General features: G+C 44.9%; 1 protein-coding gene and 1 pseudogene across 2 annotated transcripts in view; one reads left to right on the plus strand and one right to left on the minus strand.

Annotated features, from left to right (window-relative positions):
* Positions 1-2,156: 2,156 nt before the first annotated feature.
* Positions 2,157-27,420, plus strand: part of STON2 (stonin 2) — a 151,249-nt gene continuing 125,985 nt past the window's right edge. The window contains exon 1 of the mRNA XM_082648922.1: positions 2,157-2,289. The gene's annotated coding sequence lies outside the window, so the exon portion shown is untranslated. The remainder of the gene's footprint in view (positions 2,290-27,420) is intronic.
* Positions 24,481-25,942, minus strand: LOC309818709 (core histone macro-H2A.1-like; annotated as a pseudogene). Its single transcript has one exon. The product of its transcript is annotated as a core histone macro-H2A.1-like (transcript).

The raw sequence follows: 27,420 nt of genomic DNA on the forward strand, positions 1-27,420 counted from the left end.
GGATGATCACTTTGACCCACATTAAATATCCATTCAGTTTGGAACTGCAGGATGCCCTGTTGACCAGGATAGGGATGTGGCCCCAGTCTCCTTAATACTACCCTATTAACCTGTCAGCGATTTTAGCCAATCAGTTCATGTTTATTGAATACATATTACTTCCCATTGCCTGACAGCCATGGGAACTAGAATGCTGTAGTGAGGATATAACACAGGTAGGGGGATGACTACCTTTGCCTGGGAGAGTTAGCGAAGGCCTCATGGAGGAAGAGCTACATTAGTTGAGTCTCTAGTGCTAAGTAGAAGTCGCCAGGGAAGAAGTGCCACACAGGAATTAGAACTAAGCAAAGCATTCTGCTAGATGACACAGGGCATAGATGGATACATAAAGGGTTTCTGCCCACAGGAAGATTCCAGAGTGAATGTGATGGAATCCAGATTCTTCTTCCACTTATCCTTCCAGAGGGCTGAGTTTAGTGTGATGATACCAGGGTTGATCCATTTAAGAAATCGTCTTGGGTCAGCCTAGTTCTTTGCCTGAAGTAGCCTTTCTTTGGAGTGACAGTATGACCAATCCAAATGGAATTTCTGCTTTGGCAAAAGCCACAGCCATGGAAAGTGAGGAACTGATGCTTGGGGAGGGATGCTGGTGAAAGAAACTTCCTCGTACGGTCTGTTGTGCCCTCAGGTTTTTACCAGGTGAGGCTTAGGCTTCACCTATGCCCAGTACATCTTTTCAATATAAAGTGAATTGATTGTCCATTGATATAAACTGGAGAAAACGGAGCTAATTTCCTCCAGGAGTCTTGGGCTCCTCAAAGTAAATGTCTTTCAGCTCACGCGAGGGCAAAAATCAGGCTGTTTAGAATGGGTCAAGCTGGTTTTCACTAGGGTCTTTTATCTTCTTTATCAAACGAAATTTCTCACTCAAGGGTTCTGTCAACATAGGAAGCTAGAACTGGGGGAAATACCTGCAGGAAAATGGTTACATACTTGCTGTCAGGAAGACATTACTGCAACCAAAGTCAAAGTTCCTGAAATAGAAACTGCTATTTATTTCTACTCATTGTCTATCTGGGTGTTTTGCGGGGGCGTCCTTTTCTGAGCGGTAGAACAAAGTTCTGGGAGCACCCTGATTTACAGTAGTTGTTTTTAGTCTTTAGAAAGGTTCATTGCAGGTGGGAGAAAATGTTGGGAGGACTAAAGACTATGAAATGCAAGAAGAAATGAAGATGGAAATAATTTTATTCCCAACAATTCCTCTCCATTCTAACTTGTGCCTCTGCATCGCAGTGTGGAGTTACTGAGTGTGTCTTCCAGATGAAAATCTCTCCATACTCAGAGCTGATGTCACTTGTCCACACGGGACATGTGGACATCCTTATGACAGATGTTTCCTGTATTTCTGAATTAATATATGTAAAATATTTGGAAAAGTGACTGGCAAATAATATGCGTCACGGAAACGTTAGGGTTGATGTTGTTGTTGTTATTGTTATTATTATTATTCAGGCTCATCTCCCTAGCTACGTATAAATTCCTTGTAAAGGAAGATCTAGTCGTCCTTCTCGTCCTTAATAACTTGTTAACGTGATTAGGACCTTGGACAAGTCGCTTACTCTTCGCAAGCTCTGGTTGCACCACAAAAGATTGCTTGTCAAGTACGATTTGGGTCCACGAACACAATTTGGCACCCACTGTTTATAAGCTACTGCCCTGCCTCCTACGCCCTTTTTATAGTAAAAGTATTAAATGAACGTGAAGTCAAATGTAGGAGCGACACCGGAGAAGCAATGATCTCTACCGTCCTGCCTTGACACGCGGTGTGGGAGAGACTCCTAGGCGATCTCCACTCCCTGCCATCCCCCTGCTACTTTGCAACAACGCTTTCTGCTCCGCCCCGTGCCTGGACTCCACTCGCGCGGAGGGGAAGGATCCCGGTTTCAGCGTCTGGATTGGGGCATCTGGGTGCACCGGAGATGCGAGGCTGCTGTGCGAGGGTCGCCGGCAGCAGGTCCGGTCGGCGCCCGGCCCGCCCCACCGCCCCTGCTCCCGGCTGCCCAATCAGGGCGCAGCTCGGGCGCGAGCTGCGGCCAATCAGGAGCGGCGGGAGCGGCGCCGGGAGCTGGCGGGCGCAGAGCGAGCTCAGACTGTGAAGCGGACGGCGGGGCTGACTGGGAGGGAGGGCGGCGAGAGCCTCACTGCGGACTGGAGCCCTGGGCCAGCGCAGCCCGCTTTGCCGAGGCGACCTTCCAGCCGACTCTCTGGAACCTGCGGGCGGCGTCACAGGTAACCGAGCCCGCGCCCCGCACGGGGAGGGTGAGCGTGCCCGGGGAGAGGGGCCCCGCAGGTGGAGCGGGCGGGGGGCGACTTGGCCGCTAGGTCCTAGCGCCGCTGGCGCTACCCGAACCCCTAGCGCCCTGACGCCTACCTCGGCCGGAGACCCCGGGAGACGCGTTTCCACCAGCCGCCGCCGTCCAGGGGTGAGAGGGAGTGAGGTGAGTCGGCCTAAGGCGGGCGGGGGTGGACAAGACACCTGCGACACCCACACTCATACACAGACGCTGTTTGCCAGTGGGCGTCTTCCCCGAGATCTGAGTCCCCGCGACGTCTTCATTGGCTTGAGTAAGGGAGGCGACAACAGGTGTACTTGCGGACGGTGCTTTTCTCCCCCAACACCCCCCCCCCGTCCCCCTGCGCCAGAAATCCCGGTTTGGCATTCTGCCCCACCTTCGGGCTGTCCGGAGACAGGACCCCAGCCTGGCCTCTCAGGCGCGCTGCCCGCTGGACAGCGCCCAGAGGCGGCCTGGACCCGGCGGACCCGGGCTTTGGATGGAGTTTCCTCCTCGCGTTGCCAAGCAATTTGCAGGACACCCGCCTCTCACTGAGATGAAGAGAGTTGATGTGGTGTGTGTGTGTGTGTCCGTGTGTTGCAGCCTCTACTAAAAGGAGCTGCCCGAGGGCTGTGAGTGAATCATTAACTGTGCTCTTGTGCAGCTGGTGGCTTCTGCCTCTCTCTTTTTCTCTTAGGCAGGTCCTTCGTGCTCTGTGTGCCTCACTCTTCTAATCTGTAAAGCACGACAAAGCTTTTACCTGCCTGATAGAGTTGTTTTGAGGAGTAAATGAGCCAATGCTGAAAAACACTCAGGACAGCGCTAAGTACTCAATAAACGCTGGCTCTTAGGATTTATTACACGGAGTGGATGGTCTTTTAAAGAGTAAATCAGACGTGTCCAAACCGGCCCAGTGACTATTTGGAGCTCCGAACAGCTTTTTACACTTGAAAGGGAAAAATACTGTTAATAATGTTAAGGATGGTATCATTTAAAGGTCCTGGGATTAAAAAAAAACCAAAAACCTTCATTGGAATGGTGAGAGAGATAAATGGATTCCAATTAGTATCAGAAAACTTTGTAACATTTGAAAAAAATGGTATGAATGTTCTGTGAAAAGAATATCATGGTACTTTGTTCAATCTTTCATTAATATCGCTGATTTGGGGGGAAACTGTGAAGGTTCTTATACTTCCTACTCCTCCCTTAAACAAGTAAAGTTTAAAAGGAGAGAGAGAGAAGAAAAGAACAAACAGCCCAACCACACAACAGAATGCCAGCAGCTCATAGAAACCCAAAGTTGCACTTCCCACTTTAGGCGATTTTTTTCCCCCGTTTTCTACCTAGGTGGTCTGGTTCAGTTCTTTGCCACTGTGTCACTTTCCTTGTTTAATTTGAAAAGTCAGATAAACGTTTCACTCCATGAATTTGTCTTTTTAAAAGCTAAAGTATCAATGTGTATCAGACTTGCTGGATTTCTGAGCCCTCTGCTACTTACTTGCTTCCTACCCTCTAACAAACCCAAAAGGACCTTACTAAAAATTCTCTAGGGTGATGTTAGTGGGAACCTGTCTTTTCCAGCACATTACCCTCATAACCTGGGACGTGGGGAAAGGGCACAGACAAAGGGCCCCAGTTCTCCTAGGGTCTCCAGCGCATTTGCCAGGAGGCTTAGAATAAATACATCCACTTAGAGATAGTGATTATCTTCTCAGAGGGTAAGAAGCCCACTTCCAGATGCAAATCTTTCAAGTGTCAGATTAATTCAGCAGCCTTTTCAGGTGTTGATGAGGGGACCTACTCTCTTCACCTGAGTGGGAGGATTTGAAAGCTTCGTGCTGGAGGAGGGAGAGAGACGCGTGGGGCAGGGGAAAGATTGCTGAGTTCAGAGCCAGACCCACCCCTGGTGAGAACTCTGTCTCTGTGGCTGATGGCTGGGAAACCTGGACAAGTTGCTTTGTTTATCTGAGCCAAAGTCTCTCACGTTGTAAAATGAGGACTCAAAAAAACATTTTTTTTGGACGAGTTCTAAGGATGGTGCTAATGAATAGAAAGCTCCTAGCACCGTTCCGGGCATGTAGTTATAGATCTGTAGCATGCAGAGGAGGTCCGCAAGGTGAGAATGATCAGCTGTACCTGGGAAAGAAAAAAAAAAAAAAAAGACTTTACTGAGGGGATACACTTGAGCTGAGTGTAGACTAATGAGCAGTTCTCTTGTGCAAACAGAGTTGAGGTGGGATTAGAAGGAAGGGTAGGGCAGAGGGGAGAAGTCCAGATAGAGAGGATATGGGATATCAGAAGTGCTATAATAGTCATCTTAGGCAAAATAAACAAATATCCCCCAAATCTCAGTGGCTTACAACCACCAAAGTTTATTTCTCACATATGCTGTGTGTCCAGGGTAGGTCACTCTCGGTTCTACTTGTCATCTGTCTTTATCTGGGGGTCTATTAAGGCTTAAGAAACAGCCTGTTTCTGGGACAATACTAATCTTGTTTATGGGAAAGGGAGAAAAAGAGAACATGACGGAACAGAACTATTATAGTACTTAATGTCTGCTTAGAAGTAGTAGTTCTCATGCTGTTGGCCAAGGTAAGTCACATGGCCAAAACTGATGTCAGTGGTATGGGGACTCGTAAGCCTCCTGCAAACCCGTGAGGCAGAGCTGATTAGGAGAGAAAGTGCAGAAGGAAACAAGGCCAGGAAGGTGTCCTAGAGGCAGATGTTGCAGGGCCCTGGGTTGTGTGCCAGGGTTTTGGGACTTTATCCTATGGGCAGGGAACAGCCGCTGAAGGTTTTTCTTTTTTTTTTTTAATTGTTTAATTGAAGTATAGTTGATTTACAATGTTGTGTTATGCTGAAGGATTTTAAGTTGGGGTTTGGTATGATCAAATGTTCAGGCTGAGCACACATCTCTCGTAGCAAAGTGGGAAGAATGAAATAGGTGAGACTTACAGGTAAGAGATGATGAGGGCTCGGACTAACACAGCAGCCTCAGATCTCTCACTATCTGTCACATGACTTGAGTCCACTCCTAGAAGTGGCTCATTTGGCACTTGGGTGGCTTGTCTTCTTAACAAGTTTTCTCCTAAAATGGATGTCTCTCTCATCTTAAAGTCCTTATTTTATAATTGTCACCTAAAGCAGCTGTTCTCAAAGTTTAGGGTGCATTAGAATCACCTAAAGGGCTTGAAAAAACACAGATTTCTGGGCCCCACCCCCAGAATCTCTGAACCAGTAGGCCTGGGAACAAGCATTTCTGAGGGGTGCTCAGGTGATATTGCTGCTGCTGGTCCAGAGACCACACTTTGAAAACCACTGAATTAAAGGGAGAAATTAAGACATAGTTGAGGGAAAGGCCGGAATAGAATGGAAGGAGGAAAAAAATCTGGAAGGTCCCAGCATAATCCCTGTGGCAGTTTTGCTGAAGGCTGGCTCTGGCCACAAACAGTGGGGTCTGTAAGAGTGACTGAGTCTCTAGGTGTATATTGAATTGCAGATGCAATTCTCACAGTGAGGAAATGAAAAAAGCTCAGATTCTGAGAGGTAAGAAGTGTGCAAGTGCTGCTTTATCCCCTCCCTTGTGATTCTGCCCTGACTCCCTGTCAGCGAGCACATTGCCTGGTTCCAGACCTTGCACTCAAGTCGGCCAGTGTATTTCCCACCCTGATCCATCTCACTGCTTGTCATCCCAGTTCTGATATCTTTTGGAGCTGGGTTGGCCCACTGGGTGGACATTTGGCTGAATTTTAAAGTAGTCAGACCAAGAAATTGCTCTCTTCTCTTGAGGTCACGTTCACGAATAAACATCTGTACCGTATGATCATGCAAATTGTGATCAACCCCCCTAGATAAATAACCCCCTGAGAACCCAAAGTCATCCATGGTTTGACTTATACTAATGGCTGGCGCAAGTTGTGACAGTTCCCTTAGCTGTGACTCACTGCTCCTGTAATGAGAGAGCATTCCTGTAATGAGAGAGCCTTCCAAGATCAGACGTTAAGGAGAAAATATGTTGGCGTGTACAACGTGACAGAAGAAATAAAGCATCGTGAGGGTTTGTTTTCTTTTTGCTGTATTTTTCTCAATCTTGGATGTGACAAAAGTTTGAACTCTACTGGGGTCTAGATAATCAGTGATATGCCTGCCCAACAGACACCATGTGAATGAATGAAATACTTTCAGGGTCAACATTTTGAGTGCTAGCTAGCGGGTTACAGTATTTGTTTCAAGGTGGCATGAGTGTAAAATGGTCCATTGGGGTGTTGAATATACTGGAAATTCTATGCCTATTAAATTTGTATAAAGTAAGAAATGTCATGGTGGGCCTAAGCTATAATGCGAAGTGAGTGAGATTTGAAAAGATACTTTTCCTAATAGAGATTTTTTTTAAATAAATTTATTTATTTTATTTATTTAGTTTTTGGCTGCATTGGGTCTTCATTGCTGCCTGCGGGCTTTCTCTAGTTGCGGTGAGCGGGGGCTACTCTTCGTTGAGGTGCGCGGGCTTCTCATTGCGGTGGCTTCTCCTGTTGTGGAGCGTGGGCTCTAGGCTCGCGGGCTTCAGTAGTTGTAGCACGTGGGCTCAGTAGTTGTGGCTCGTGGGCTCTAGAGTGCAGGCTCAGTAGTTGTGGTGCATGGACTTGGTTGCTCCGCGGCATGTGGGATCTTCCTGGACCAGGGCTCGAACCCGTGTCCCTTGCATTGGCAGGCAGATTCTTAACCACTGTACCACCAGAGAAGCCCCCTAATAGAGATTTGACAGACAAATGACACCTTAACGGTGTGCTCTTGGAGACGGGAGAATTCCCCAGGATTCTGGGTACCTCCAGAGGGGGGATGTGAAAGCTTGGAACCATAACCTCTGTCCAGCAGGCCTGAGGCCAACTCTGTTGGTCAGATCTGTTTGTTTCCCTGTCCAGGTAATTTTGGAAGGCCAGCTGTTTCCCCTCTTCCTGCAGGGTTGGCCTTAGTGCTACCTTCTCTTGGTCAACTGTACGGTGAACTCCTGCAGTTCCCTCAATCTCAGGTCTCCAGGAAACTTGGTCTAAAGTTTCAAAAGATGTAGCAAACAAAACCCTAGACATGAGTGAGAGCCAGTGAGGAAAGGGACACTTAAACTAGCCAGGAGGGACTTAAAACACTGATCATAGTCATTAGAAAGTGTTACTATTCACTGTTGCTTAGCATTTATCCAGAAATTTGATGTTTAAGTAACATACATATTAAATAACTAGATAACTAGTATACTCTATGTTTATTTGAATAAATGCTATAATGTATACCATATATATATTCAATGTCTAGCAATTTCTGGTGGTAGATTTCCAGTGCTATTGTTGTCTGTCTGAAATATAATAACGTAGATAGAAACAACCAAAATTCTATAGACAGATAAAAGAAGGGCAGGATTGAAAACTCTAAGTCCCATGAATCTTTTGTCCATTGTGTACACCTCTGTCACTTCAGCCGGCCCTGCACCAACGCAGACTTGTGTGCACTGAGGTGGCCTCACCAACAGGTAACAGATGGTCAATGTTCTTTACAATATTTAGTCACAATGAGGAGTGTGAAGCTACTTGGCAGATTGCTAATGGCCCAGTAAAATCTTTGGAAGGTGGCTTCATGTGAATGGCATTGAGCATCTTCTAGGTGCAAGGCTCCGAGGAAGACATCATGAGGAATTCAGAAAAGTGTAGTACTTAGTCCTCTGACACGGCCTCTAATCTGAGAGAGAAAAGGCATAATATTTACGCAAAATTAATAATAGGTACGTAACAGTGAGGCCAAGAGTAGGCATATAATAAAAGGGGGTATGCATGCTGTGAATCCAGAGATGGGATCTTTCTGAGGTTGTCCTGGACGGGAAGGCTCATGGAGGAGCAGTCGCACTAGATCGGAGGTAGAAGTAGCATTTGGGTGGAGCATTGGGGTTTAGGGAATGGACCTAAGTGATCTGTGGCTCTGCTGGTCAGCACAGGCTTGTTTAGGACTGTGATTCGACTTCTGTATCTGGAGTGAAGGGGTCAAGTAAGAGAGGAGAAGGGAAGCCTGAGCTTCTTGAGGTCTTCCTTTCTTGAGCGCCCTCGGACCATCTAATCCAAATATTCTGACGGGGGCTTCCCTGGTGGTGCAGTGGTTGAGAGTCCACCTGCCAATGCAGGGAACACGGGTTCGTGCCCCGGTCCGGGAAGATCCCACATGCTGCGGAGCGGCTGGGCCCGTGAGCCGTGGCCGCTGAGACTGCACGTCCGGAGCCTGTGCTCCGCAACAGGAGAGACCACAGTAATGAGAGGCCCGCGCCACAACAGTGAGAGGCCCGCGTACCGCAAAAGAAAAACAAAAACAAAAACGAATATTCTGACGGCTTACAGCTCCTGACAAATTAAGCCATTCATTGATTCATTAGAAGATGAGTAACACTGGACTCTCATTTGACCTTCTTAACATTTCATTTTATTAATAGGAAAGCACTTTGGAGCTAAGGATGACGCACCACTTTATCAATACAATCTAATCCTATCATAAACTCTGTCAAACTGGCAGGTGGTTGGTCTCTCTCCACTTGCAAAATGACTTGGGAAAGTCAAGTGACTTGTTTAAAGTCATGCAAGAATACCCTGGCATGTCCACGTCCCTGGATCCCACCTCCCTGACATTTGGTGGTTCCCAGCGTCATTTGCTTTGCAGATCTCCATAGGGATGGTGGCTCTAAGAACTTGGGTCCTTGACATTTAGTTAAGATTTTCTCCATCTATTATTGTAGCCCATGGAGGCCCTCAACTGTAACCCCAAGAGGTCCTCGTTAATTTTAATCTGGGGATGAGATAATTACACCCTTCTCTTTCAGGCTTAATCCTGGCTCTCACTGTAAGAAAGTACCATTTCAGTGCTGTGGGTCTGTGCAAACACTCCCATCTGAATGAAACAGCAATCTCAGCACTTTTCATGCCAAATGCCAACCAGTATAGCAGGACTATCAGTGGCTTTCAATCTGCTTGAACTTTGAAGTGAGACACCAGACCCTTACCAGCAGGATAGAATCACTCCATTGGCTGCCTTTTGAAGTTAGCTAATTGCTTTAAAAAAAAAAAAAAGTGAGATGCTTTAAATGAAAACAGATTTTATTTCTGTTTGCTTTAGAAACTGAATATGTTTGTCTGTCTTTCCTGACGTAAGTTTTTAAAAGAGGGAAATTATAATACCGTGGTTAAGTGGATAAGGCTGGGGTGATCCATAGCTTATTCAGTTATACATTGTTTAAATGTTGTCTGTTTCGTGAACCCAGAGCTGTCAGAAATACAGTTTGACTTGTATCTTTGCCAAACATAAAGAATTTTTTAAAAAAGTTAATTAATTTATTTTTGAATGCGTTGTGTCTTCGTTGCTGCGCACGGGCTTTCTCGAGTTGTGTCATGTGGGGGCTACTCTTCGTTGTGGTGCACAGGCTTCTCATTGTGGTGGCTTCTTTTGTTGTGGAGCACGGGCTCTAGGTGCGCGGGCTTCAGTAGCTGTGGCACGCAGGTTCTGTAGTTGTGGCTCACGAGCTCTAGAGCTCAGGCTCAGTAGTTGTGGTGCACGGGCTTAGTTGCTCCGTGGCATGTGGGATCTTCCCGGACCAGGGCTTGAACCTGTGTCTCCTGCATTGGCAGGTGGATTCTTAACCACTGCGCCAACAGGGAAGTCCCAAACATAAAGTATTTTTTTTGACATTACTCCTTGTCCCTCCATCTCCCTCCACTTCAGACTCTGAGCAGTTGAAAGGTGTGAAAAACTTTTTTAATCAAAATTATCAAAATCACTATCAATAGCTATTATTCATTGAGTTTTACTAATTCCAGGTCCTTTGCTAGCAGTTCACTCCGTATTATCTCACTTAATTTCTGTCTCAGCTCTGTACGGCTGGGAAGAGTGGGATCTCAGTTCACAGACGAGACAAGCAGAGGCTGGAGTTGAGTAGTTTGTCAAAGGTTGTAGTGGACCTGGACTTTGCACCCTCTTTTAATCACTTAGCTCTAGAAACTGTGCCCTTAGTCACTATTGTACTGTATCTGGAAACAAAAGGAAAAGTGCTGGGAAGAGTTAACAGGGGCTGTCTGTGCACTCTGCCCACACCCACGGAGATCCCTGTGGGAGGAAATGGCCCTTGTTTTTGCTCCCTCAGTTCACACTATCAGCAGGGCTGTTGAAGCACACTTCCTTCTCTTCTTTTCCCTATCTCGTCCTCCTTAAATTTTTTGTTCTAAAGTATCATCCAGAAAGGGGGTGAGTTGGGGAGTGGGGATCTGTTAGCGTAAATTCTGCGTGTCTCTGTCACTCACATCAGCCTGATTGGCATAGGTGGGCGGGTGTGTCTGCAGCAGCTCCTCTAGCTGCACCATCCATCACGCACAGCACTGTGCTCATGGGACTAGGGGCTCTGATCCCTGTCATTTGGTTGCTTCTCTCCTGTGAAGAGGACAGAGAACGTACAGCCAGTCCTGGCTGGGCACTTGGCAGAGGTAGGTCCTGGCCATAAGAAAGCCAGATAACACGGTAGGTTCATTTATGCGGACTCTGGAGCTAGACTGTCCAGGTTTGAATTGTGTGGTCTTGGGCATTATTTAACTTCTGTGTGCCTCAGTTTCTTTATCTAAATAAATGGGATAATAATAGTACCTACTTTATAGGGTTCTTTTGAGGAGTGCATGAGTTAGTTAAGTGAGTTGTAAAGCACTTTGAGATCAACGGCTGGCAGATAGGAGGTGTTACATACGTGTTTATCAAATAACACATAAAAAATGAAGTAGTAGGTGAACATCATTGTTTGTAGGTAGACAGTGGATAAAGCTCCATTGTCTACGATGGATAAAGCTCACCTGACTGCTTTAGTAAAGGTACTCATGATGAGTTACATGCAAATGAAATAATTATTAATTGTACTAGTGGAGTTTGCCATTTTAAAGAATCATATGAGAAATATGTTTGTAAACTGCCTTTTTGTGAAATGAACATGAGAGAAACAGTGTAAGAGGAAGAGGGAAGTTCAGGATGACTTGATTTTTTTTTTTTCCCCAGAGCTATTGGAGAGATAGAGCTGCCATCATCCTGGGTGGGGAAGGCTTCTGCTGGAGTGGTTTTGGGAGACAGAGAGTAGTTCAATTTTGGATATGTTAAGTTTGAGAGGCCTGTTGGACATTGAAGTAAAGGTGCTCTGTGGGCATCAGTGGTGTCAGGGGAGAAGTCAGAGCTGGAAACCTCTATGTGGTGGTTTATTCCATCTAGCTAGAGATGGCATCCAAAGCCATCGTGAAGGAATGGAAGCAGACAAAGAAGAGTCCGAGGGCTGAACCAGGGGGTATTCCAGCTCCAGTGGAAGAGTCAGGCTGTTTCCAGTTTTCTAGTTTGTTCTTTCCTTCGATTTGCAAGTGTGAAATGAAGGGTGGACCTACTTAATGCTGGTGTTTTCTTTGGCTAGTTTATCATCTGAGTTCTGTTAATGCTTGGACTTCAGAGTCAGTAGACTCTGATCAGATACCAGTTGACCTCATCCTAGCTTTGTGCCCTTGGGCAAGCTACTTACCCTCTGACACTCTGTTTCCTTATCTTGAGATGGGAACTGGTAGTAAAAATGCCCATCTCAGAGATTTGAGGGCTCAGTAAGTGCAGCTGTATTAATGCTATGAAGCTGTTAATCGCTTTATCACTGTGAAATTCTCCCTGTTCGTGCCAATGTGTGAGAAGTGAGGAATTTTTAAAGCCCTTTGAATTTTGCCTGAGGTGGAAAACACATTTTAATTTAACCCACACTGCTGCTATTTTCCTTCCTTCTTTTTATTAAAAATAAAAGAGTGAGGTCAAGGGGGTACTGCAATAAATTTTACATGTCAGCCACTTATACTTCCTCTGTAATTGAAACACTGCATCCAAAGATCAGATCTGGCCTGTAGATGTGGCAACTGGTATGTGAATCACAGACGCACAAGCCTTCAGAGACCTGAAAACAGAAACACGGAAAAAAATGGATATCCCTGGCAGTGTCAGTGTTTCAGTATTATATATGCTAACCTCATACGTGCTCTTTACCACTATGAGCCGGGTAAGAAAGTTCTCACTCTTTTCCAATAAGTGAACTGATCCTCCCGACTGTTTTAAATTCGACTTTTACACTTGGTTGGAAAATGCATCTAAGACACTGGGTTTTCACTCAGCAAATAATACAATTCTGAATTTTTTTAAAACGTCTCACTCTCAAAGCTCAGTAAGAACCAAGAGATATGGCGAATGAAATTCTGAAGTCTTGTCTCTCAATTCTCTAATTAGAATGTCTGCCGTGTTTGCATATGTGGTTTATATGCAACGAATTTGTGGCTTTTCTGTTTTGCAAGAGTTACTGTCAGCGAGACGTCTACCAAAAGAAATACTACTATTAGTGGTGACGGGACCAAATATATGTAACGTTGTGGTTGGTGTCTAAATCTCTGCTAGAATTTTTGAGAAACCTTCTCCAGATGGAGGTGGGTGGTGTGAGGACTGAAAGAAAACATTAGAAATAACCAAAGCAGAAGAATTAATAGGCAAGAGTTTGCAGTGATTACATTTTTCTCTCTGGTCTTTCAGGTTGAGGAAGTAAGGAGAATAGGCATAAACTGTGGGAAATTTCCGTCAACTTGGAAAAAACAATAGAATAAATAATTCTTAGCCATGAGGTGAGAGCCCAGGCAGTCACAAGGTCAAAGGATTCTGTCCCATTTGTCTGTGGTGACAGCCTCTCCCTGCCCCCCCCCCCCCCCCCCCCCGCAACCCAAAGGAACTCTTTACCCTTAAACAATAGAAGTGTCCCTGGGAAGCTGAAAAGGTACATGCAAAGGGAATTTTTAGAAATCATATCATTTCAGAAGTACACCAGTGGTTATACTGGTTTTCTATATTTTCCGAATTTTGTTTAGTGAGATTGTATTCCTTTTATAATAAATAAGTAGGTAGGTAGATAAATAAAAATTAGAAAAATAAATTTAAAAGAAGGAAATACACTAGGAGTGTGGAGATGGGTGTGTTGTCACCATTTCAAGGTGCTAAGTTGCTTACGTTTTATAATGTGAGGATTATTTTGTCTACAAGTCATAATACTTAACATATCTGCTCTCTCTATTTACAATCTGTAAAATGTGCCAGGTGTCAACAGTGAATGTCACCCATCAAAACCCAAGACCTGCTCTACAAAAGCAGGGCCAGCCCTCAGTGAACAGATACTTCTTCAACTTTCACACTGTGTGAGACCCACCCTGTGTGCCCTGTTCCTTGCCGCTGTCTCTGGCCATTGGAGACGCTCACGTACCCCTGCCTTCGTCAGCAGTGTGAACTGGGAGGTCTCTTGTTTGTGAGGGGCCTGCTTCACAGGAATAACGTTGCAATCAGCCCAGGGCCCGGCTGTAGCTGCAGCCTGTGAGGCCCACTGCGGTAGCCTGAGTTTTTAGTGTTTGGCTGGGCTGTTTTGGTTTTATGCCTGTGTGTCTGTTTTGCTGGGGCAAGAGGGAGGGGAGGGATTCTTAGAAAAGGGAAGGAGATATCCTCTGCATTACTGAAAATGGAAATAAGGAATTATCAGTTCAGGGTCAGTAGAAGCCACAGTGCCTGGCTTCCTTCTGCTGTGCTCCTCTGGAATGATTTTGCTTAGTTTGGAAAGGTCTGAAAGTGACATGAGCTAGATAAATTGTTCTAGGGTGGAGCTTTTAGCAGGGAGTATGGAGATCCCTAGGGCATTCATGGAGGGACCTTAGGAAAGATGTCCTGAAATTAAACAGAATGTTGCATGTATGTGTTTTTTACCCAGAGATGAAGACTTAATTTATATCTCAAATAAATCCAGAGAGTCATACTTCAAAAAAAAAAAACAACAATGGTTAAGAAGTTCTAGGGGGAGGCCCAGAGTGTATCCTGGCCTTGGCCCTAACTAGAGACCCCTTCCTGATGGATGAATTGCATATGTAGTGGAAGTACCAGTGTGTAAAACATCTTAGGTGAAGCCCCTGCTGCAGAAAGATGAGGAAGGTTTTACTTCCTCCAGTGCTGGAAAGCTGGAAATCCAGAAATGTATGACTCCTGTGCTTCTGTCGAATGCTCCCTGTTCTTCTCCCTCTCTGTGTCTTATCCTGGAGCCTACAGAGCTCCCTGAACTCTGTATTACCTGAAGAGTTCACTAGCTGAAGTGAACACTAATGTCTCTATTACCTGGTCTTCCTCTTGATTCTAAGCGAACCGGATTGAGTTTCCCTGCAATTGGGAGGTTGACTTTGGCCCTGGCCTCCACAATGTGACAGGAGAAGGCATCTATAGTGAACTCCTGCCGGGCTGTTTATCCTGAGTCCAGCATGTAAATGTTGATCTTCCCACCCTTGGTTCTTGCTTCTCCTCATATTATACATTCTCTCTGGGTGACCTGTCAGTCTGTGTGATGAACGCTCATCTCAATTCTTCTGAGCTCTCAACCTGTCTATTGAACAGGACCCATAGACATCTCAATGTGGTTGTCCCGTACGCCCATCAAACTCATCAGGTCTAAAATTGAACTCATCATATCCCTACCACCCCTCAAGTATTCTTCCCCCTAAAGTCCTCATCTTGGTGAATAGCACAAAAATCTATCCAGTTTTCCAGGATCCTTTTTATCCACCCACCACTACTCCCTCAATCTAAATGAGCCCCAAATAGACTTTCTCCCCATGTCTTGATGATCTTACATCTTAAATGGCTCATAAAAAACATCCCCCCTTTTTATCCCTCAGCTTGCAATGCCTGATCACTATAATTACTAGCTGGTCTTCCCACCCTCCAGTCCACCTTCCTCATTGCTTCCAGAATGATCTTTGTAAAATACAACTGAGTCATGTTATTTCCTCATTTAAAATTGTTTAATTGATCTCCATTGCCTTTATGGCAAAACCCAGCCTTCTTGGCATGGCCTGCAAGGCTCTGTCTGACCTGACTCCCAGTCTTGCCAGCCTCTTCTCTTACTACTCTCCATCTGACTCATTACTTCAGTCAAACTGAATTATCTATAGTTCAGAAAACACGTCAAGTTTTTATTCATCTCCGAGACTTTGTATGAACACATTACACTTTATTACAGCTGTTTGGAGTGGGGGACTTATTAAAAATCATACACTTCAAGGTTCTAAGTCATGTACAAAACAGATACCATCACTTCAGCTCTGCATCACCCCCTCCCCACCTCTCACCCCTTTTCTAACACTAACCCTGAATCTCTGAACTTGAACCTCATTTCTCAGCCCCATCTCCCCTCATACCATGCCTTATCTCCAGATCCTAACCCATCCCTGATGCATACTTTGGGAGCTGGGGTCAGTGATGGGTGATGTTCGGCGGGGGGTTAGGTAGGAGGGAGGTCTGGGGATGAATGTAAGAGCCAGGGATGTCCGTTGTGCACCCTTTTTTGGTAACAAACAGTGGCTTTGCATGTTAACACAATCCATTTAAACAGGGCTAAGTAAAATGGCACCCTCTAATTGACCATATTGTATTGTCCTGTTTTGTTCTTATAGATGCCATTACTGCAAGTCCTTTCCCCCTGCCTCTACTTTCTGTTCACCTTTCAAGCCTCTGCCCAGGTATCATCTTCCCTCAGTTATTCTTCGCTGACCCCAAGACTGGGCGAGGTGCGACTCCTCTGTGTGCTCATGGCACTGCTGGGTTCCCCTGGGGTAGCTCTGATCACACTGTATTGTGGTCATCTTTTGTTTGCCTGTCTCCCTCTGCCAGGCAGGGTCTGGGTCTTAGCCCTCTCTCTATCCCTAGGATTTCACTAGAATATGCCTAGCAATAGGAGCTGCTGAATAAATGCTATTGAATGGGTGAAGAAATTAATGGGTGATGTCCTATGACACCTGCAGAAACTCAATGAGCACAAATAGCCCAGAGTTCAAAAAGACCTATAGATCATCTTCTCTGTGTTCTGTGTATGTGGGATTGCATACCAGCATTGATTCCTGCCTAGGTTTAACCTTCCTGTGTTGGCTTCTGCTTAGGTACCACCTCAGATTCTCTTAGCCCCACCTGTCTCTTAGATGCAATGGTGCCCAGCTCTACTGGTCTCTACCATCCTGCCATCCAAGGCCATGCTGGGGTTCCTCCCACCACTTCTGGACTCAAATGAAGAACCACCCTGCAGGGTATGGGATCTGGCCTCCCCATCTGCTGCCAAAGGGACCAGATGATACATCCCAATCGTGTGGGGAAGTTGGGTCACCATGGAGTGAACTTTGAGTAATGGGGAACAAGAAACAGGCAGGAGCTGGCAGATTCATTCCCTCTGCTAGCACCATTTCCTCCGATGGAAGCTTTTGAGTTGCTGCGGTTCCTAACAGCCTCTCTGGGGACGTCCCGTGTGACCGAGCACGAAGCTATGATTCTTGTGAAGTCACAGCCAGTCCCACTCCGTCGTACATTTGCTTTTGCTGCCTCATTTCTCTTCTTCCCTCACTTTTGCTTCCCTGGGAGTGCTCTAAAGCCCTGGCATAGAAGCTTGGTCTCAGGCTCTTATTTTCTGAGGAATCCAGCCTAACATACATTCAAACTACCACCATTTCTCTAGAAAAATGGGCCAATAAAGGTAGAAGAGAAAGGAACACCACAGGCCAGGTGGTCTCTAGTGTATGGATCTGTCATGCCTTAGCTGGGAGTCTGAGCCTGCAGTCATGTACCCTTTATCCTTCCTTGTCCATGCTGCATTGGACCCCCTCATTTAGGGGAACGGGGAAGATGGGTTCATTAGTAGAACAAGATCCATCATTTGGAACCTGTAACCTCATTCCTGTGCAGGCTGGCCATCTGTTCCATGATTTCTTATTTGAAGAGATCTTTCTAATTAAAAAAACAAACAAACATGTATCTTTAAATGTCAGTGATGCCGTGGAATATTATACATCTATGAAAATTGATCCTTATGAGGATTTGTGATATATTCTGGGTTTAAAGTCTAGCTCCAGTTACTACTTGTGTGGCCTTGAGAAAGATCCAAGCCTTGGTTTTCTTATCTGAAAAGTAGACATTAATAATAGCACTGTTATAAACTGTGTAAAGCCTAGATAAGATTATGCATGTAAGGCCCTCAGCACAGTGTCTTACAGAGTAAGCAGTCAAAAGATATTTGCTATAGTTACTATCTATTTTTAAAATACAACTTGAGAATAAGAGAGTGTTCATCTCTATATAGAAAACAAATTTAAGGTGAGATTTTGTAGTTCTTAGGTTTTATTGGGTTTTTAAGAGGTGTTTTCTTGGTAAGTCTCAGTCCTAGTTTTAATCTTGCTAAAACAGGTGGGAGGGCCTGGTAAAAAGCTTCCATGGAAGTAGTGTTTACCTGCTAGATATTTTGTTGGAGAACATGTGAGAACCACATAGAGTCTGAGACCAGTTAAGTCTGTTTCTCACCTTCCAGGTATTTTCAATAAATTTATATCAATCCCCAATTAATAAATTTGTGGAAACTAAAGCGGAAAAGTTTTGCAATTTTGTTATGGTCATTCAGAGAATTCATGCCAGGGAAGATCCCAGGAAAGAGCTTCCCCCTCCCCGAGGCAAGTTTCAGTTTGTGCCAAGTAAATAGAAAAGTACTTCCTCCATAGATGCTTGTAATCGGGATTAACAATGTGTACGCTGATATTTTTTGCCTTCTTTTTACAAAAGCTCTATTAAGAGTCGTAAAACTTTAAACTGTGATCATGGTATATTATTATTATTATAAAATATTTATTTATTTATTTATTTTTGGCTGTGTTGGGTCTTCGTTGCTGCATGCGGGCTTTCTCTAGTTGCGGTGAGCTGGGGCTACTCTTCGTTGTGGTGCGCGGGCTTCTCATGGTGGTGGCTTCTCTTGTGGAGCACAGGTTGTAGGCACGTGGGCTGCAGTAGTTGTGGCACTCGGGCTCGGTGGTTGTGGTTCGTGGGCTCTAAAGCACAGGCTCAGTAGTTGTGGCGCATGGGCTTAGTTGCTCCGCGGCATGTGGGATCTTCCCGGGCCAGGGCATGAATCCATGTCCCTTGCATTGGCAGGTAGATTCTTAACCACTGTGCCACCAGGGAAGTCCGATCGTGGTATATTATTAACTCCTTGCAATCGGGCTTCCAGTCTAGCTGCCTTACTTTATTCCACAAATGCTTGTTGCTTTCCTTCTGTGTAGCCGGCCTGGAGCTTTGGCAGTACTGTGAGAAAGGGCATGGACCATCCCTCAAGGAGCCACCACTCCAGTTAACTTTCTTAAGGGTCAACAGTGACCATCCATGCCCCATAAATGTCTCTTTACAGCATTTAACACTAGAGAAACTTACCTTGAAAATTCTCTCTTGTCTTCATGATCCTAGAGGCCTCTGTTTTTTCTCTAACCATCTGACGGACACTCTGCACCCCCCGCCCCCGCTTTACTTCCTCTCACCACACAATCCAAGAGTCAGACGTCTTTTTTGTCTTTTTACTTCCTCCATTGATAACCTATTCACTCCCTTGGCTTCGTATATCTTCATTTTTAAAATGACTCTAAAATCTAACTTTTTACCCCTAATTTTTCTCTAGGCCCCAAATCTACATCTTCTACACCTACCTTCTGGTTTCACAATCCTTGAATCTCAACGTATCCTAAATTACCTCATTTCCCACCCCCAGTCCCAATTAATTCCACACTCCTAATTTCCCTAGGCTATTTACTGGGACCTTCTCTGCCCTCAGTTCAGCTGCCATTCTCCTGATTACCCAGGCTTAATTATTATTTCCTATCACTGTTGCTTCACTGGTGAGTGAAGAATAAGCCCAAGGATTCTTATGGCCATAGCCAGTTACTTTCATCTTCTTTCCCAGTGGAGGTTTCCTCCTGAACATTCGACATTTCCTTTCTTTTTCTAAAGTGTGGATGTTGAGGTGGGAGGGCGTGTGCTATTTCAGGGCTGCTGGAATTTACACCCGTAGGGCAGCAGTCAGATAAGGGGCAGGGTCCCCATTGCTTCGTGCGTGAATGGCGCCACCCAGAGTTGTGCAGCACTGCGCTGTGGGAGTGTTATTTGGGAGGGGATGGAGTGCTGGGGAGGGCTTCTGGGCAGTAGGGATGCTGAACACGGCAGTAGAAAGACTAAAGAGGAGTTGGCAGTTCAGCCCAGGAGGAAAGTTTCATTTCCACAAAAGAAGGATAGGGATATAGTTTTCCTCTTTGTCATCTACCTGGGGGGAATAAAGCTCTGTGTTTTTCTACACAAATCCATATTGAGCTCACTTTATTATAGAGCCACCCATCGAGCTTGAGATCTATGGCCTAGAGCTCTATTTCCTCTAATCCTTGTTATTCTTGGTATAGGGACCATTGGCCGGAGCTTCTAAAATGAAAGTTCCGTGTTCCTGTAGCTGTGCTGTAAATTGCAATAATCCCACATTCTGTTGTCCCAGCTGGACTCCTTTAAGTAGGGTTTGCGTAAGGTCCAAAGAGGTTGGTGGCAGTGCGGGTAATACTGCTGCCCCGCCATGAACTGAGACAGCCCAGCTGATCTGGACACACCAGCAGCGGAACACCCTGCCTGGTGTCTCTCGCAGCGGAGTCTTCTGTTCAGGGACCCTTCGAGCACCCATCTGGGAAGGTTGCTGCCTTCTGCTACACAGGTTGTGCGATTCACACTGCATAGACACCACTCACATAGGTGACCACATAAATGAGGTCCCAAAGCCGCCCAACGTGGTGTCCTGCCTATGGTACCTTCTTTCACTAGACCTTTCCAGGCCAACGAGTGGCCCACATCCAGCTGAGCAGGCTGTTTCCTGTCTCAGGCTGAAACTCACACCACTACTTCCTTTTTTCCCCAAATTTCTAAGATTTCCCCCTTCCTCCACTTTCACTTCCTGAATGTCAGGACCACAGGAATGAAATCAGCAAGTTCATGCCTTGTTTCTCCTACTCACCCTTTATTAGTGGAAATAATAACGGTGCTACGTAACATTAATGGAGCACTTATAGTATTCACTGTGCTGAAAGTCTGACATGCAGCATCTTCTTTCATCCTTACAGGAATCTCGGAAACTATCAATACTAGGTGAAATTCAGGTTTAGAGAGTTTGAGACATGCCCATGTTTACAGTTAACGACGGGGGGACCTGGCCTGCCTGACTGCAGAGCTTGTGCTGTTCATTTTCCTAAGACCCAGGCTAGGTATAGCCTCTTGCAAGAAGCCTCCCTGGGTGACCGCATCCCACTCCTGTGACCTTTGGTGGTCCTCCATAGTAACCCCTGGGTTATTTCAAGTTCAGGACCTCTTTGACATAGGGGAGAAAGACCAATATTCCTTCCTGTTTCTGAGGTTCTCAGTAAAGACTGAAAAACTTCTAAGACAGGGTTAGAAAAGTATTAGGACCTTTTTTGTATATTTGCATGAACGAAATTCAAATGTTCAATGTATACTCATACACATAGAAACCCACATTGTAATATAATTTTGCTACATACAAGGTAACTATAGGAGATATAAACGATACTCATTAAACTCTCTGTGAAGGGTGGTTTGGTAATGGGACATGTATTTAAGGTTGGAGGCACATCTTTCAATCCTTTCACTGTATTTCTGTGAAGAAACATGTGCTTTCATTTTTATTAGTATTTAAAGTCCTTTGTGAGTATGAGGCCATTGGCTAATTGACCTTTCTGGATTCTGTATTATCTACTTCTCTATACCTAACGTCTAGCACAGAGTCAGGACTTGGAACATAGTAAGCTTTTTTTAAAAAAATATTTATTTATTTGTGTTGTTTTTGGCTGTGTTGGGTCATCGTTGCTGTGCACGGGCTTTCTCTAGTTGTGGTGAGTGGGGCCTACTCTTCGTTGTGGTGCGTGGGCTTCTCATTGCAGTGGCTTCTCTTGTTACGGAGCACGGGCTCTAGGCACGTGGGCTTCAGTAGCTGTGGCACACGGGGTCAGTAGTTGTGGCTCGCGGGCTCTAGAGCGCAGGCTCAGTAGTTGTGATGCAAGAGCTTAGTTGCTCTGCGGCATGTGGAATCTTCCCGGACCAGGGCTCGACCTGTGTACCCTGCATTGGCAGGCGGATTCTTAACCACTGCACTGCCAGGAAAGTCTAACATTTTAAGCTCTTATTTCTTGTTGGTTGGTTGGTTGAATGAGTCTATGAATTGTTTGAGAAAAGTCTACAAAGTCAGAGCAGTTTTGGTTGGGATTCCAGCACTGCCATTTACTAGCTCTCTGGCCTTGAGTGAGTTACTTAACTTCTCTTTACTCAGCTTTGTCATCTCAAAAATGAAATTTTTTGATTAGTACTAAGAGTACCTACCTCAGAAGGATGGTGGGAGGAACAAAGGAGATGATCCGTGAGATGACAAAGGTGAGCCTGCACATACGTAGTCCTTGGGTCCAGGGCAAGGAGGTAGGAGATAGGGCCGTGGGCATCACTGTTAGAAAGCAAGAGGCACTGCAGCTGCTCCCTTCCCTGTGCCTTTGCTTCCCTGACCAACCATGGGGAAGAATGGTTGGTGGCCCCAGGAGAGTCTGCAAAGCACCAGACTTTGTTTTCTGGGCCCCTATCCCTTTCCACATTCTCCTTGATTGACAAAAATATGCAGAGCTTACTTTTTGAATCATGCTCTGCAGTCTACAGAGCACTCTCACCCACATTATCTCGCTTAATAATTATTCAAAATTGTAAAATTGTCTGTGGTTTCAGGAAATTCCTGGCCTTGTTATGGAATGCCTGGTACTTGCCCCTCTCCTGCTGATAGAGTTATCACCAAGGACATTTGTTTCTGTATTTACTGAGTTGTTTAGCAGCATTTTCATTTTTTCCACCCAAGCCTGAGATTCAAAGAATCTCATAGAGAAAAGCCACATTTCCAACCTTTTTCTAAGCAGCTAGCTATAGAGTGGCCTGCTTGGTCCAGGACCTCTGGCTCCTACATGCCCTTGTATTGAGGGACAGAGCATGGCAGCTCTCCCGAACTTGGGCTCCCTTCTCTTTTCTGTCCATTTGGAGTCACAGGGTCCTAGGGCTTGGCTGGAGCGTCATAGTGTTAAAATATATATAACAAAAAATGTATCATTTAACCTTTTTTAAGTGTATTGTTCTGTGGAATTAGGTACATTCACACTGTTGTGCAATCATCACCACCATCCATCTCCAGAGCACTTTTCGTCTTTCAAAACTGAAACTCTGTACCCATTAAATAATAGCTCCCTTTCTCCCCACCCCACTCCAGCCCCTGGCAGCCACCATTCTACTTTCTGTTGCTATGAATCCAACTACTCTAGGTACCTCATATAAGTGGAATAGTATAATATTTGTCCTTTTGTGACAGGCTTATTTCACTTAGCACATGTCCTCAAGGTTCATCCGTGTTATAGCATATGTCAGAATTTCCTTCCTATTTAAGACTGAATTCCATTATATGTATATACCCCATTTTGTTTATCCATTCATCTGTTGATGGATACTTTAGTTGTTTCATTGTCTTTTGTCTCAACTAGTACAGTAGCTTCCTAATTGTTCTCTTTGCTTCCATTCTTTCCTCTTCCAATCTGTTCTCCACTCAGCTTCTAAAGAGGCAAATTGAATTTTGTTACTCTGCTTTAAATCCTTCATTGGCTTTTCATTGTGCTTAGAATGAAATCTAAACATCTAAATCTGGCTCACAAGACCCCATATCTACATAGTTCATAAACTGAACTACCTTTGCAACCTTATCCCATGCCCCATCCTCCTTGCTCCCTCTATGCTCAGTTCAAGTTTTTTCTTTTTTTTTCTTCTTGTTAATTTTTTCCCATCTCAGACTCTTTGTGTCTTTGGTCTTTTCTACCATGAATACACTCTACTTCTTGTCATGATCTGGGTCTTCTCATCCTTCAGGTAGTAGTTAAATGTAACCTCTTCAGAGAGAGCTCCTATCACCCTATATATTATAGGATCCCTTGCTATTCCTTGTCTGAACCATTTATTGATTTGCAGGATTCTTATTTGTTTATAGTTGACTTGTCCCGTCCCTGTTTTCCCCTCTTGGACAGAAACCCCTTGAAGGCAGGGTCTGTATCTATCTATTTTGTAACCCGAATATCTAACAGGCCTTTACTAACAATTTGTTGGATGAATTAATACATATCCTATTTTATTTATTTGATTTTTTGGAAACATTTATTTTTAATTTTTATTTATTTAATTTATCCTTGTTGCACCAGGTCTTAGTTGCGGCATGTGTGCTCCTTAGTTGCAGCATGTGGGATCTAGTTCCCTGACCAGGGATCGAACCCAAGTCCCCTGTGTTGGAGGGTGAATTCTTAACCACTGTACCACCATGGAAGTACCTACATATCCTATTTTTAGAAAGAGTTTGGTGATTCCACAATTGGTTCTACTTTTACTTTCCTTCCTTTGTGCTCATTCTTCCTTCATCCCACCTCTGACACCTTCCAAAATGCTAACATCCCTAATTGAAGAGTCATTGGCATGATATCATCATTCCTTCTCCAGAAAACTGGTTGAATGTTTGTTGGCCTCCTGATTTTCAAAGGAAAGGCACCCAAAATTGTCGTTTAACATTTTGCACTGAAAATGATCACCCTTTCAGCTTTGCTCCTTGTCTCTGGAAAGGCAAGCTAATTTTGCAGTGGCCTAAGTAAGCAAGGCAGAAAAAGAAATTAAACTTTCTAGAGAGAGAAATCCATGTAATATGTTCCAAAGTGCTACATGTAAAGTTTAGTGGTATTTTGCTACTGTATTGTTTTTTAATTTACTCCGTACTATGGGCAATAGTTGATTTTTGTTGAAATTCAGTCCCTTATCCATGTTTGGAAATTGTCTAAAGAAGGCTATGCCCAGGCCCTTGAGATTCTGAGCTCTAGAATTAATTCTCCCATTTTTTTTTAACAGTTTAACATTTTACTAAATCAATTCCCACGAATTCCAAATTGCAAATATAATTAAGGACAACAGATTCTGTTCTGCCTTTTAAATCTTTCATTTTCAAATCCATCATTAAGACAAAAAGTAAACAAAAATTAAGTCTGCTGCAAATTCATGATTTTTCTTCTTGAGGGGAAAAAAAGGAACATTATAGTAAAAAGAATGCCACTGGGTATACAATAAAGCACACGACACACGGTTACAAAATGGGCTTCCTGAACTCTGCCCCACGTAGAAGACACTGCTCTCTCTGCTGCTCTGCGTCAAGCAGGAGTTCATTAAAATAAAACTATAAAATCTCCTAGGTTACACTAAAGTCAGACACGGTCTGGAACACAGTGCTTAACAACAGTAATGTCAACTATCAGTGCTAACGTAAAAACATTTTAGAAGGTCAAAAACAATTAAACTGGAAACCAAAACCTTATTTTCCCTAGATGAGCAAAACTGAAAAAAATGAAAGGGTTCCTGCCTCCCACTAGGAGTGGAGGGAATCTTTTTTTTTTTTTTTTTTTTCCTTTTCTTTCTTTCAAATTGGAGGCGGGGGCACGGTGCGGGCTGGTTCTGCAGTTCCTCAGCCTAACTGGCGACCAGCTTGGCCATTTCCTGCACGTAGATGCCTATACTCTTGCTGTCAAAAAGCACAAAATACACCGTTTTGATGGAAGAGGACGGTGTTGACATGAAGTAACTGGAGATGGCCCTCAGGCTCAGCTGAGCTGCCATCTGCTTCGGAAAACCGTTCTGCCACTGCCGATGGATGGAAAGGCGATGGACTTCAGCTTCTTGTCATCCGCCAGGGCCAAGCAGTTCTTCAGTGTCTTTTCCAGAAGTTCCTCACACTGCACCCCAGATGGGACTGTTACAGTGGATCACAAACTTGGCGGGCAGGCCATGGCCTGCGCTGACAGCGGCTCCAGCTAATTCCAAGGGCCCGTTCTTTTTCCGGAGTTGCAGAACAGCTTCCACAAACTCCTTGCCACCCTTCTTCTCCAGCGTGTTTCCTAGTTCCTCTTTAAGGTCAATGTCAGCATTGGTAGGATTGATTATGGCCTCCACCTCAAAGCCGGCTAAATTACTGATTTCACTGTGAATAAGGTTTGGCTTCTGGCCGAGGAAGAGGCTCTTGGTGGAGAGCACAGTGAAGCCATCGGCGGGTGTGCCCTCGGTCGTGCTGTCAGCGCTGGCTGCCTTGCTGACTGCTCCCTGCTTCTTGGATTTCCAGGCCCTGTTCTTGCCCCCTGCTTTCTTAGACACGGGCTTCTTCTGGGACGGAGACTTGGCCTTTTTGGCTGGGGGTGGTGTGATGATGGCTTCCGACTTCCCTTTGGATCCTTGTTTCTTCGCTAGCAACTCTGGATGGATGTTTGGTAACACTCCCCCGCTGGCGATGGTGACTCCTTTTAGCAGCTGATTCAGCTCTTCATCGTTGGCCACGGCCAGCAGGATGTGCCGGGGCGTGACCCGGCCCTTCTTGTCTCTTGCTGCATTGCCAGCCAGCTCCAGAATCTCCGCTGTCAGGTACTCCAGGACGGCGGCCATGTACACAGGCGCGCCCACTCCGATCCTGTACTCGGGGTGGCCTTTCTTGATGTACCGCAGCATCCGGCCCACAGGGAAGATGACTTCTGACTTGGCGGACCGGGACTTTTAGTGGACTTCTTCTCACCCCGGCTGGACATGGCGGTGGCCCTGGAGATGGATCAGTAAACACAAGTTCTGGAGGCTGGAGAGTCCAAGATCAAGGTTCTGGTACAGTTCAGTTTCTGGTAAAAGCTCTCTTATAGAGCACACGGCCACTTGTCTTCACTTGACCTTTCCTCTGAAGAGCTTGCTGAAATGCAGATTCCTGAAATCCACTCCCAGAATTGATTCAATAAGTCCAGGTTGGGCCCCAAGATGTGCCTTCTTAACCGCGTCCTCTCTTCCGAGAACCTTAACCGCATCTTGTATCTTTTGTCCCATTTTTAAACTGTAGCACTGGCACAGCCTGGGTGGATCCTCTGCCCAGTATGTGACAGGCTGAAATTAAGGGTTGGTCACTGTGTTCTCACCTGGAACTCAGGATCTCCTCTAAGCTTGTGACTTTTGTTGAGAGAATTCAGTTTTTTGTGGTTGTAGGATTGTTGTCTCCTTTATCTTTCTGGCTCTCAGTTGGGTACCACTCTCAGCTCCTGGAGGCTGCCCTCAGATCCTTGCCCTGTGGCCTCCATCTCAGCAGTGGGGAACCTTCCTTTCACACTTTGAATCTCTCTGACTTCCTCTTCTGCTACCAGCCAGAGAAAACTCTCTCCTTTTAAAGGGCTCGTTGATTAGCTTAAGCTTGCATGGATAGTCACCCTATCTTAAGGTCAATTGATTAGTAACCTTAATTGTATCTGCAAAATCCCTTTTGCCATGTACTATGACATAATCACAATAGTAACACCAGGGTGTGGAGATTATGGGAGTCATCATAGAATTTTGCTTGCCACAATTTCTCTCTCTTATTTTATTAAAATTGCATTTGCCTGTAAGTATCAGAAAACTTGATTATAATAACTTAAACCAAAATTTTTTTTTCACATAACAATATATATAGAGATGAGTGATTATTGATCTGGTTCAGTGGCTCAATGACATCAGGATCAATGACTCTGTGATTCTCTTAGCCTTTCCTTGTGGTTATAGTAGCTCCAGCCAGCCATCATGACTGTATTCAAGGCAGGAAAAAAAGAGAACATGAGTAGGATTAGGACAGCATGAGTAATATCTGTTATCTTCATTGGGAATGCAAAACAGAACATAGATAAAAAACACTTCTCAGAGCTTTATTTCTGACCATACTTCCATTTATGTCTCATTGGCCGGAACTTAGCCAAGTGGCCACCCAAAGGTTCAAGGGAGGCTGGGAAAGCAGGAATAGGAATTATTGTGATTGACTCAACCAATAATGACCTATCCTCCAGTGCTGGATGATAAGAGGAAATGGATGTTGATGATGTAGCTAACATATCTGTTATACCTGTTCTCTGGAAGGTAGAATGTGGTATAGTGGAAAAAATGCAGAATTTAGAGTCAAGAGACTTGTAACCCTGTCCCACCTCTGTCATGGTTAGCTGTGTGACCTTAGACTAGTCAAGCAACCTCTCTGAGCCAGTTCCCTTACCTATCAAGTGAG

This window comes from Grampus griseus (genome assembly GCF_964374135.1).
Source record: "Grampus griseus genome assembly, chromosome: 2".
Lineage (NCBI taxonomy): Eukaryota > Metazoa > Chordata > Mammalia > Artiodactyla > Delphinidae > Grampus > Grampus griseus.